This window comes from Nycticebus coucang, chromosome 9 (assembly GCF_027406575.1).
Source record: "Nycticebus coucang isolate mNycCou1 chromosome 9, mNycCou1.pri, whole genome shotgun sequence".
Classification (NCBI taxonomy): domain Eukaryota; kingdom Metazoa; phylum Chordata; class Mammalia; order Primates; family Lorisidae; genus Nycticebus; species Nycticebus coucang.
The window spans coordinates 26,185,542-26,197,670 of NC_069788.1; the positions used below are offsets into that span (position 1 = coordinate 26,185,542).

Below are 12,129 nucleotides of genomic sequence, written 5' to 3' on the forward strand. Positions count from 1 at the left end.
ATCTATAGAGAACTCAAATTAATCCACATGAAAAAAGCCAACAATCCCATATATCAATGGGCAAGAGACATGAATAGAATTTTCTCTAAAGAAGACAGACGAATGGCTAGCAAACATATGAAAAAATGCTCATCATCCCTATTTATTAGAGAAATACAAATCAAAACCACCCTGAGATACCATCTAACCCCAGTGAGAATGGCCCACATCACAAAATCTTCAAACTGCAGATGCTGGGGTGCATGTGGAGAGAAGGGAACACTTTTACACTGCTGGTGGGACTGCAAACTAATACAACATTTTTGGAAGTAAGTATGGAGAAACCTCAAAGAACTCAAGCTAGACCTCCCATTTGATCTTGCAATCCCATTACTGGGCATGTACCCAGAAGGAAAAAAATCCTTTTATCATAAGGACACTTGTACTAGACTGTTTATTGCAGCTCAATTTACAACTGCCAAAATGTGGAAACAGCCTAAATGCCCACCAACCCAGAAATGGATTAACAGGATGTGGTATATGTACACCATGGAATACTATTCAGCCATGAAAAAAGATGGAGACTTTACAGCCTTTGTATTAACATGGATGGAAGTGGAACACGTTATTCTTAGTAAAGCATGAATCCCACGTACTCAATTTTGATATGAGGACAATTAATGACAATTAAGGACATGGTGGGGGTGGGGGAAGGGGAGAGCAGAGAGAGAAAGAAGGAGGGAGGGGGGTGGGGCCTCGATGTGTGCCACACCTTTTGGGGGCAAGACACGATTGTAAGAGGGACTTTACCTAACAAATGCAATCAGTGTAACCTGGTTTCTTGTACCCCCAATGAATCTCCAACAATAATAATAAAAAAAGACTTTTGTTAGGAAATAGAGGAATAAAACACATATTTATCCAACATAAACCATGCACTGCCGGATATTATATTGATTGTTCAAGACACTGACCTTACTCAAACCAAAACAGGCACATCCATGGAATCATAAATATAATCATAAATATAGGTTGGCAAAAGGCAGAATGAAGAGTGTTGCTAATGAGTAATGTTTCTCTTTCTGGCAATGAAAAATACCATGAAATTAGATAGCAATAGTGATTACATAACTTGGAGAACAACTAAAAACCACTGAAGACTGAATACCCTTTAAAAGAGTGAATTTGATTTATGGCATGTGAACTATGCCTTAAGAAGGCTTTTATTTTAAAAATTAACCAAAGATCTGTAATTCCTTTCTAAGATGAAAATGTATTATTTTTCCAGGAAAAATACAAAGGAAAATTAAAATCTAAGCTGCAATAGGCAAGCAAGAATTCCACTCAAAATTGAAACAAATGTCCCCTGGCAAGTTATAATTTGCTTCAAGATATTGCAATTCACTCCCGTTCCTTTGCACCATCACTGTGTACTTTGCACATAAGTGGCGGGTGGTCGTGTGCCTGTATTTAACAAATAGGTAAGTAGAGTTTGCACCTATTAAAATTGCTTGTTTGTCTACTAAGTTAGAGGGCCACAGGTAGTTAATTCTAATAGTGGTAATTTCCCCACACCTGCCATTTAAAGAACTTTTCATTTCCACAACAAAAGCACAGAGAGATGCACTATTGCTAAAACCACATAAGGAAGACAAGGCATGAAAAACAAATGCTGTCTTCTTTTGAAAGAATGACAGTGGGTTAAACATGACATAGACAACCTAGGCTCTTCCCTCCGTAGGTTCCGGGGATAAATAGTGTAAATATCTTTTACTAAGACAGGCCTCCTCTTCTGAGACAATCAGTGCCATTGTACAGATCGCTTATTACTCCACACAGCTTATCCAGACATGGGTTAAGTCAGAAGCCCACATAACCTCCATACCTATTTCATGGTGCACCATCTTCCTACACTCAGCACATGCCTCCAGCTACCAAAGCCTGTCCAATCACCACACTAAGAGTGTGGTTAGTTTGCTACTCAAAAGCTGAATGCAAATTCATCTGAAACCTAGCTCTGAGAACTGAACTCACTGGAACAGAGCTTTTGCTCTTAGGTCAGGTTGCTCCTAGGTCAGGGTTTAAGCCTTGGTCTCTAGAAGGCTCTGCTCCAGATGGTGGTTACAGCATTACAGGAAGAGGGTAGGGGCAGTGAGGAACAAGATGCAAAGAATGAGAAAACAGTTCCCGGCTCTTCTGGTTGTCCCAGCATCAGTCCCTGAGTTCGTTTATTAGTTTGGGCAACTTCAAATTCTCAAGCTACAGCTGTCCGTCAACTCTTCTTCTAGAAGAGTCCTCTAACTTTTACCTTTTATCTATCTGTAGATCAGGCAGACAGGTAAATAGTGGAAGACTCTTAAACTCTCACCACCACCATTTTTAAGAGATTCCCTTATGTTTTCTGTAGCCCAGAAGTACAGAGAACTCAGATCATGCTAAGTGCCCACAGCTTGTGGAAAGATGAATGTTCATAGAGGAAATTCTTAAAGTTGAATTCGTCACTATGTAAGAAACATTTCTTGTAAGCTGAAGTAGCCAAGTGGTTAAAAAAGCAAACCCCAAAATATCAGTAGATGACCATTATGATAATCATAGTTTAGCAAATTTGTACCTTTGTAATTACTGCTCTTCAACGAAATATAAACCTTTTCTATGGGAATATATATTTTTTTATTTCTTCTGATACTTTCTTTTCCCTTATTTTTAAAGTGACTTGAAAAAGGACATTTTAGTCCTGTAAGGAAAGGAACATGGTCTTTATTAAACTATTGAGGTAGAGCATTTGTTTAAAGCATTAGAAAATATTTCAATCAAATGAGAACTGTAAGAAGTTTGAAACGTGTTATTTGTTTTAATGTGTGCATCTGAGAAATGAAATTCTTTTATCTAAACGTACTGAAAAGTAAAATATAAGGTTTTCCTTTGAAGAAATAACTACTATCCACATTGATAATAATTTCCAAATAACAATGACGCTGATATGAAATTAAATTCACAGCTCCAGAATTTGTAACACAAGCTGACTAAAACCAGGTGGTAATTCAAATACAGCATTTACTATTTTCTCATCTATACTCAATAGGTATAATTTTCAAGTGGCTTTTAATATATTTTCTCTTGTTCACGGCAACATCCACAGAGATTTTTGCTTTTATATTTGCATTGAATATATTTTCAGGCCCTTCGAACAGTAGATACACTCCCTAGCAGTGTCTCTCTCTCTCTCTCTCTCTCTCCACACACACACACACACACACACACACACACACACACATACACACCATCAACACTTCAAGACTGAAGACAACAAGGCAAGTTAGACTAAGACTTTAGGGAAAATGATTCAAAAATGGAATTACAAAATGTGTTTCAAACTTTCAAAATGAATCCTGAATTTAAGTTATCCTGAATCTTTACAGCTTAATCAACACCAGGTTCAACACTGTAGCTCACCCCTCCCCTAGACTCAGCAGCTTAGCTCTCCTGGTTAGGTTTACAGGACAAATCACTTACTCTCAGAGTAACACTTTCATGCTCCTTGAGACAATATGCCCAAGATACACTTTCAGATTTACCAGTGGAGATTGAAACATGCTCCAAAGCAGTCCACACTTACACAGAAAGAATGCTTACCTTTCAGCTGACTTGGAAGCAACCTACGGGACGCTAATCCATCAGGGAGCTGAGTGCCACATTCCTAGAACAGCTGACCCTGTCAGTCTTTGGAAGATTGTTTACTCTGCAACTAATACTGGACACCAGGCACTCGAGACAGAACCTAAATTTAAAAAACAGTGAGGCATAAACCTCATGTCCACTGGGACAAGTTCACAAAAACAGTAGTTGCTAAGTTTCCCCAAATGTTTTTTTTTTTTTTATAAGACTGTCTTAGCAAAAGTGGAGATTTGGAGTCAACTGTTGAAAAGTTTTATACTATATCCACTATCTACCTTTTAGTATATTGATGAAAATTCTTTAAGCTTCCCTAAGGACATAAGTGGTAGAGGAGGAAAAGGTTACAGAAAATGGAATTTCTCTTTTATTTATACTGACTAGATTTTTTAAATAAAATTGAAAGGACACCCAAAATGAAATGTCAATTACTCCAGAGAAGGAAAGTCAGAATTATGTAATAGATGACCCATAACAAGGCTCAACAAACTCAACAGTCAGTCAAGGCGACTGACCTGCTGTCCAGTCACCCAGGGATATCCAAAAGGGGCAGACTGTGCTGTGCCTTCCTCAGCTCCCACAAATTTTCTTCCTTAATTTTTCTCAACAGAAGTCCATGTTGCTCCCCAAACCACTAATTACACATCTAGCGTCTAAATAAAGAGACCCAACTTTGGAGGCCTCATTTAAACTGTGGCCCAAGAAACAATTTGAAAAACGAATCCTTGCCCATTTACTTGATTATTTGTGGGAAGTATCTCATCCCAGATTGGTTTTGCCATCCCACTGGTGTATCATTCCGTCTTGCATTCTCTAATGTATTTATAATAGAAGGAAAATATCCTAATCATGTATTTACTATTTGGGATAATTCACGTCCCTGTCCTCTTCCACAATTTCTACTAGCTGAGTTGATTTATGTTGAGGATTTCCAAGGGAATGCTCATGCAAATGACTAGCTGAGTTGATTTATGTTGAGGATTTCCAAGGGAATGCTCATGCAAATGACAAGGTTATTTTAAGATGTCATTTCATTATTTTTCCATTCACTTCGATCATTTGACAATCATGGGCTGAGTATGTTGGCATCACTGCATGGGCACAGGCGGCTTTCGGGGATTGAACACACAGTCCACTGTCAGGAACTTAGTTAGGAGTGATCAGAATCACTTACAGCCACACACTAAAGCAGGCTGAAAGCGCTAAATACTGATGGGAGTGTAAATGACATGTTTCAAGAGCCAGAGGAAAAAAAGATCGTTCTGGCTGGGATGTTTCATGCTGTAACTGAGGTGGGCCATCCCGGTCTTTGCAACTAAAAGTAGTCCTTGGATAGCAACATTTACCTCATGTAGGAACTTGTTAAAAATTCAAAATCTTAGATGCCACTCAGATTTTTGAGAGGCAAAAGGTCAAAATCTGCCTTATTTTTTTTTCCTTTGAGACAGAGTCTCACTCTGTTGTCCCAGGCTAGAGTGCCGTGGTGTTATAGCTTACAACCTCAAATTCCTAGGCTCAAGTGATCCTTTCGTCTCCCTCAGCCTTTCTAGTAGCTGGGACTACATGAGTGCACCACCATGCCCGGCTAATTTTTCTATTTTTCATAGAGATGGAGTCACTCTTGCTCAGGCTTGTCTCCAACTCCTGAGCTCAAGTAATCCACCCTCCTTAGCCTCCCAGAGTGCCACTGCACCCAGCCCACCATCTGGACTTAAAGGGCAGATTCTGTCACCCTAGAATCCTAGCACTCTGGGTGACTGGGGAAGGGGAATTGTTTTAGCTCAGGTGTTCAAGACCAGCCTAAGCAAGTGTGAGACTCCATCTCTACTAAAAATGTAGCCAGGCATAGTGACGGGTGCTTGTAGTTCCAGTTTCTTAGGAGGCTAACGTAAGATAAGAAGATCCCGTAAGCCCAAGAGTTTGAGGTTGTTGTGAGCTATGACACCACTGGCACTCTGCCTAGGGTGACAAAGTAAGACTCTGTCTTATAATAATAATAATAACATCTGCAGGTGATTCATAGGGGAATTCAAGCTTGAGAAATACTGATTTAGCTACTTTTAAGAGTGACAGAGATAAAGGAAGGAGGACATGTGAGTCGTAAACAAAAATAATGGAAACAAAATGTGTGCATTGTCCTTACGTAATGGCAGGTAGAAATGGAGGATTTACAAACTATATACAGAGGGTTTATGTCTGTCACCAAGCAGTAGTAGTAAAAAAACACCACAACCACTTACTGGAACCAGTTAAATGACTGATACCACGCTACATCATTTGGTGCTTTCAACAACCCTCGGAGGTAGCTGCACTGATTTACAAATGAGAGAGTGAAGACTAAGGATGATTAAGTAACTTACCAAGTCTACAGGGGCAGAAACAACCAGAGCCAGGATGCAAAACTAGTATGTACCTAAACCAAAGCTCTCAGCCACTCCCTACTCTAAGCCTGGGATTCTCCAGACCAGGAACAAATCCCAGTCCTGATAAACAGTTCTCAGAGAGCAGCAAGAAGCCCTAAATCCCGCAGGTGGAGAACCCAAGGCAGCCCTCGTTTCCCTCGCCCTTTGTTCTTAAACTCCTACACCTGGTGGAATTAAGCAGGCAGACTGACAATATTGGTGACTAGGGAGATTACTTTTTCATCAAAAACGGAACTTTATTATTAATTACCAATGAAATTCATTGCTATTGAAAATTTGGAAAACTAAAAAGGTACCAACAGAAAAATTTAAATTGTTTGTAAAACCACAACTCAAATATATAGCCCAGTTAACATTAAGGTATATTTCTTTTCAGGCTTTTTGATCCATCTGTGATATTTCATGCAATTAGAATTGAACTGGGCACACTGTTTTGTAACTTTTTTATTAAATAATACTTTATGAACGATTTTCCCTGTCATTAATGATTTTATCCATGATTATTTCAAATGGTCAGATGGTGGCAAATATAATTTTTGTCTGGCCTGTCCAAGAATCAGGGGAACGGAGCGTAGACAACAGTACAGGTGAGACCAAGCTGGGAACCATCTACCTTAATGAATGGATCTTCCTTTATCATTTAAAAATTAAAATTGACCCTATTAGGTTTGCTTAAAATAACAAATAAGTGCATGTTAGGGGCAAATAAAACTATCAAATTTCTCCAAAATAGGAAAGACAATATCAGATAAGACATAATTCTGTGGCCAACAATGACTTAAGCTTCTCAGCTACCAATGGTATGTCAACAAGAGCTCTTCATAAAATATCTACAATTTTTTTTTTGTTGTTGTTGTTACAGTTTAGCCGGGGCTGGGTTTGAACCCGCCACCCTCAGTATACGGGGCTGGCACCCTACCCATTGAGCCACAGGCACCACCCAATATCTATAATCTTTTAAATTTTGTTTGTTTGTTTTGTTTTTTCCTCTACTGTGGCTTTTATTTATTTATTTATTTATTTATTATTGTTGGGGATTCACTGAGGGTACAAAGAACCAGGTTAAAATATCTACTATCAAAAAAAATCTACTATCTTTTAAAAATGCATTGATCATATAGTAGTAATACACGATCATTATAAATATTTTCAAAAACATCCCCAAAGTGAAGGTATTTTATTTACTTACTTTTGATTGTGCATTACAAAAACTGACTTAATAATAAATAATAATAAGACTGTATATTATAACACACAAGACTATCTCCTAGGACTCAGCCAGTCCTCATGAGAGCTACAAGCTGAAGCTAGAAACCATTTTCTCTTTGGGATCCCATGCTCTCTTGTCTTTTTTCCTTCCTTGCATATCTGCCTTCCTGTTATTTTTTCTGAAAAATTGGCTTTCATTGTGCAAGTGGGATAAGATGCGCCTGCACCTCCCCCAACCCAAGGCCTGCATACAAACTGATTTGCTTTCTCTGAATTCCCAACGCTAAATTCCCAAGACAGAAAATCCAATCTTCACACCTTGAGTCATGTGTCTTTTATGCTCCAATCTGCTGTGGGCAGTGGGTGGTGAGAGGCAGGGAGGAGATAGGGCAGGGTTACATATTTTCATCACAGGGAATTGAGGAAACATCATTAAAGGGCCTACTAAAAATTGGGAAAAAGAAACAAAAAATGTAACCAAAATATGTTAATATTCTGGTGGATTTTTTTCTAGTCTCTCTTCTATTCTTACATTTAATATTATTTCCTTTCAGGCTTTTTTATATGGTATATTATCATTGTGCTAATGATGTATAAACTTTATACCTTAATATAAGCATTTTGATATGATTATAAATCTTAAAAAGCATTTTAAATCAGTAAACAAAGCACCAATTAGTCAACATGCCATACATTTCATAAACCATTCCCAAGTTCCTGGAAACTTACATTGTTTCTGGTTTCCTGTGAGTTCAAACAAATCTGGGATGAGCACCTTTGCATGGAGAGAACCCTTTCTGTATTTTGAATTCTTTCAGTAAAATTCACTTCCAGATGCTGGATTTTACCAGATTAAAGAAAACAAACATTATCTAAGTTCTTGATAAATATTGCAAAACTTCATTTCTTTCCCAAAGGTACATTTATGAGTGTACCTTTAACATAAAGTATTCTTGTATCTAACAATTTGCCATAGTAGAAACTTAAGATAGCATTAGCATTTACTGGCACCCTTAAGGCCACGTGAGTATAAACGTGGTTTCTTCTGACAACCATGAGGCCCAAACACCACGCAGTGGCCAATCATCAATAAGCCTCCTTTACTAGCCAAGACTAAACAAGCCATTCTTCCTCGGTATCACCCTTAATTCATCCAGCACACATTAATTGTTAGATGCCAAGCACTGTTTGAAACTTGGAAGTAGAAATACATACATACATGGTCCCTCTCCCTAGAGATACTGTTACACAAAGGCTAGGCAGGACGGCAGGTCTGATGAGAGTGGACAGAGCGGAGAAGCATCACTGCATCCCACTCAGGGCTGCCCCGCAGCACCCAGGAACTGCCTCGGTGATATACACACAGCAGGTTCTCAGGCCAGCTCTGGTCCAAACCTGCACATCACAAAATCCCGAGAAATGAGGGTAGGTAACGCTCGAAAACAGTGGCCTACCTAGCACAAGGCTATTCCTGCTTAACTGAAAGAATGCCTAAAAATATAACAGTGGATGAGATGTACTTTGGGACTTATTCAAACATATCAAAGTTATAAACCCAACTATAAATACTACCATAACATCTGGAGCAGACAAAATCTATACTCAGAAGTAGATTCCCACTGCCTTTCCTCTCTCTGATTACTAATTTATATTAGTAACCTGACTACAGATAACCAGCTTATAGTAATAAACTGACTACTGATTACTAATTTATATTAGCAAACTGACTACAATTTACTAATATAAATGTTGCTCCCGATTTCAGAAGTTCATTGAGGCATAATTTAGAATTAATAAACTCAAGCAATGGCACACAATTAATGTACTCCCCACGTTAGGCCGGGGTTTAATGTCACCACATAAAACCAAGCCTTTGTGATTATCAGAGTGCCAGCTGTGCACTGATCAGGAACACAAGAGGAATTTTGTTAATTATCATTACCCAGAGGAAAATAATTAGTTGCTTTGTAGGGAGAATAAAAACAAATGTTGCTATTTCCATTTTAATTTCAACCACTAAGGTTGATAAAACTTAAAATTGGGCTACCTATTTTGAAAAATGATAAACTTGTTAACATCGCATTAGCAGATTGCATGTAAATCATCCCACCCATAAAAATTAATTGGTACAATGTTCATCAGATGATTGGGACACTGTCAAACCACAAGGTAAAAAGTGCAGCTGAAACACCCCTGGAGAGAGTAATGCGCGTGCACCCCGGCTTTCTTACAACTTCAGAGTATTTATTATTTTTAAAAAAAAAAAAAAAGGACTTGTGAATTCACTCACAGATGAGGACTTACTCCATTACCCTTTCCTTCAAACATGACAAATTGATTTTCATTGTCCTCCTTCTTGCAGATGAGCCTCAGAATCATCAGATCTGAATAATCTCAAGTATTTATTGCCTAATAAAAGAACTAAGTCAATCATAGCCTCCCCTTCTCAAGAGCCATCAGGCATGAGGACCCAATGTCCACCTGGACTCAGAACCACACTGCCCACAGAGGACAGTATGTTTTGTTTGAGAGCATGGTTCCTGTAAAATACTGAAGGCAGTGCTAGGACATTCAGGGAGCTCAAAATGCTAAAAGGTGCCAAAGAACTGTTTTTCAATTGTTGGCTCTTTTAGGAGGGCTATAGACACAGACATCAAAAAAATAAAACTATGAGAGGAAATCTGACCCCAGCAGCAGATTTGCAGTTACATTCTTACCGCAGGATCTAGAAATCAGATCTAAATCTGGGAATCTTGATTTTTGCAAATCCGTCTCTTGTCACATTTTCACAGCATTAAAGGCATTTATGTGTGTCACTAAATGTCTTTCAACAGATCAGCTTTGCCACATAGATCCATGGAAGACCTTGGAAAAGAAAAGCATTAGAGTCTGGTGTATATATCTTCGGAGCGTCCAATCTTTTTTCTTCTCTGCCACATATTGGAAGAAGAAGAGTTGTCTTAAACCCACATTAAATACATCAACACTACTGAAAGATGATGAGCAAAAAAAAAAAAAAAACTCCATGCAAAGGGCCACACGTTGGACACCCCTGCGAGTTTAAGCATTTATTTATATTCCCTGAGCCTTAGTTTCATACCAGAAAAATAAAGATAAGAGATTTCTCATAGTACTGTCTGAGGAGTGAAATGTGAAATATGACCATTACCCTGGTAGAAACTGCAGTTCCTCTCATCATACTGGGTTATCAACACATGAACAGGGAGCCCAAAAAACAAATATTAAAGGCCGAGTGTCTCGGGACAGAACTTAAGTTACAATTGAATGAAACAAGTTAGTGGTGTGATGTACCCTGTTTCCCCGAAAATAAGACAGTGTCTTATTTTAAGGTGTGCTCCCAAAGATGCGCTAGGTCTTATTTTCAGGGGATGTCTTATCTTTCCTGTAAGTAGGTCTTATTTTCGGAGGATGTCTCATTTTCAGGGAAACAGGGTAGTTAATGACGTGCCTCATTACCATGATGCTGCATGTTAATTAGGAATAAATAATAAGCTATGGATTTAAATGTCTACCATCAGTATTTCTCTGACAGTCAAGTGCTGTTTTCTTACTTTCTCCCTTCTCATCCGTTCTTCTTATCTGTTATTAGCATCAGGGTCAGCATTTTTTTTAAATCTAACTTCAGTATCATCACTCACAGAAATGATCACCCACTTTGAAAGATAAAGGCCGTTGCCCTTGAACCAAAGTGCTCCTACCCTGATGCTCAGTGCTCCAGTCCACAGCTCAAGTGCCAGCCTTTTCCACTGGAAGCCATAGAGCTGGAGGCAGTGAAACATCTGGACCACGAGGCCACTTCTCTTTGCAGAGCAGTGGAGGACTGTTGGCAGAACAAAGTCAGTATTTGGGAAGTGTTCCCAGTATCAGGCACTATAAGATGGGTTTTTTCAAAGCTTTGCGTCCACATCCCTCAACGTTTTCATAAGGCAGCTATTACTATTACCCTCCGCCTTTACAAGTGAGGAAGCTGCATCTACATGTCAAATAACTTGCCCAAGTCTCCAGCTAGGAAGGAGCAGAACAAGAACTTGAATTGAGATCTGCTCTGCCCCAAACCCCAGCCTGCTGTGTGACAGCGCATCAGAGCGTTGAACTCCGAGGTGTGCCCGTGTGTGGCCCAGGGTGGAAAGAACCCAGGGAGATGAAGCTCTGAATCCTGCCAAGTGGACCTTTGAAGCAGATGACAAGGATCCAGGATTAATGGGGAAAGGGAAGGATTGGGTCAGTACATGATCATTTGCACTGTAACAGTTTCACTCTGAGAAGGCAGTGGATGAGCTCAGGGGTATATCAGCTGGGCTTTGGTCAGGGCACCAGGGGCACAGTGAGCATGATGGGAATGAGGGATTTGCTGTAAGAATTAGAGTTTGCGCAAGCGTGGGAAGGGGAAGGGGAGGCAAGGTCTAGAAGAGGGAGTTGGAGGACAGAAGAGTCATTACCCAGCCTTTTGGGGGGTATCCTTTCAGGCTTATTTACCCTGTGGGGCCACTAGAGGAGCCTCAATAAGTTATTGTCATGATGATTGTCCTCATATTTAGAGGACTGAAGACCTATGATTTACAGTTCCAAGTAAATAACTGAGGTTAATACAAGAAAACCATATGACCTGTTAGTTTTGGTTCCACTGTTCTGGAACTAAGTTCTAAGGAATTAGCTTCAGGTGAAAGCAGACGGTGATAGCATAACTATCACGGACAGGATGAAGACCAAAGTGCTAAGTACTTGCCTACATTTCCACCTTTCGTGCCTATGACCCAGCCATAGAGAATCATTTGTAATTCTTGAGCAAACCACGCAGTCTGTTACTTCCAGGCCTTTGCACATG

General features: G+C 39.4%; 1 protein-coding gene across 1 annotated transcript in view; it reads right to left on the reverse strand.

Moving 5' to 3' along the window:
- MLIP (muscular LMNA interacting protein) overlaps positions 1 to 3,548 on the reverse strand; it is a 312,602-nt gene extending 309,054 nt beyond the window's left edge. The window contains exon 1 of the mRNA XM_053603333.1: positions 3,493 to 3,548. The gene's annotated coding sequence lies outside the window, so the exon portion shown is untranslated. The remainder of the gene's footprint in view (positions 1 to 3,492) is intronic.
- Between the last annotated feature and the right edge of the window lie 8,581 nt (positions 3,549 to 12,129).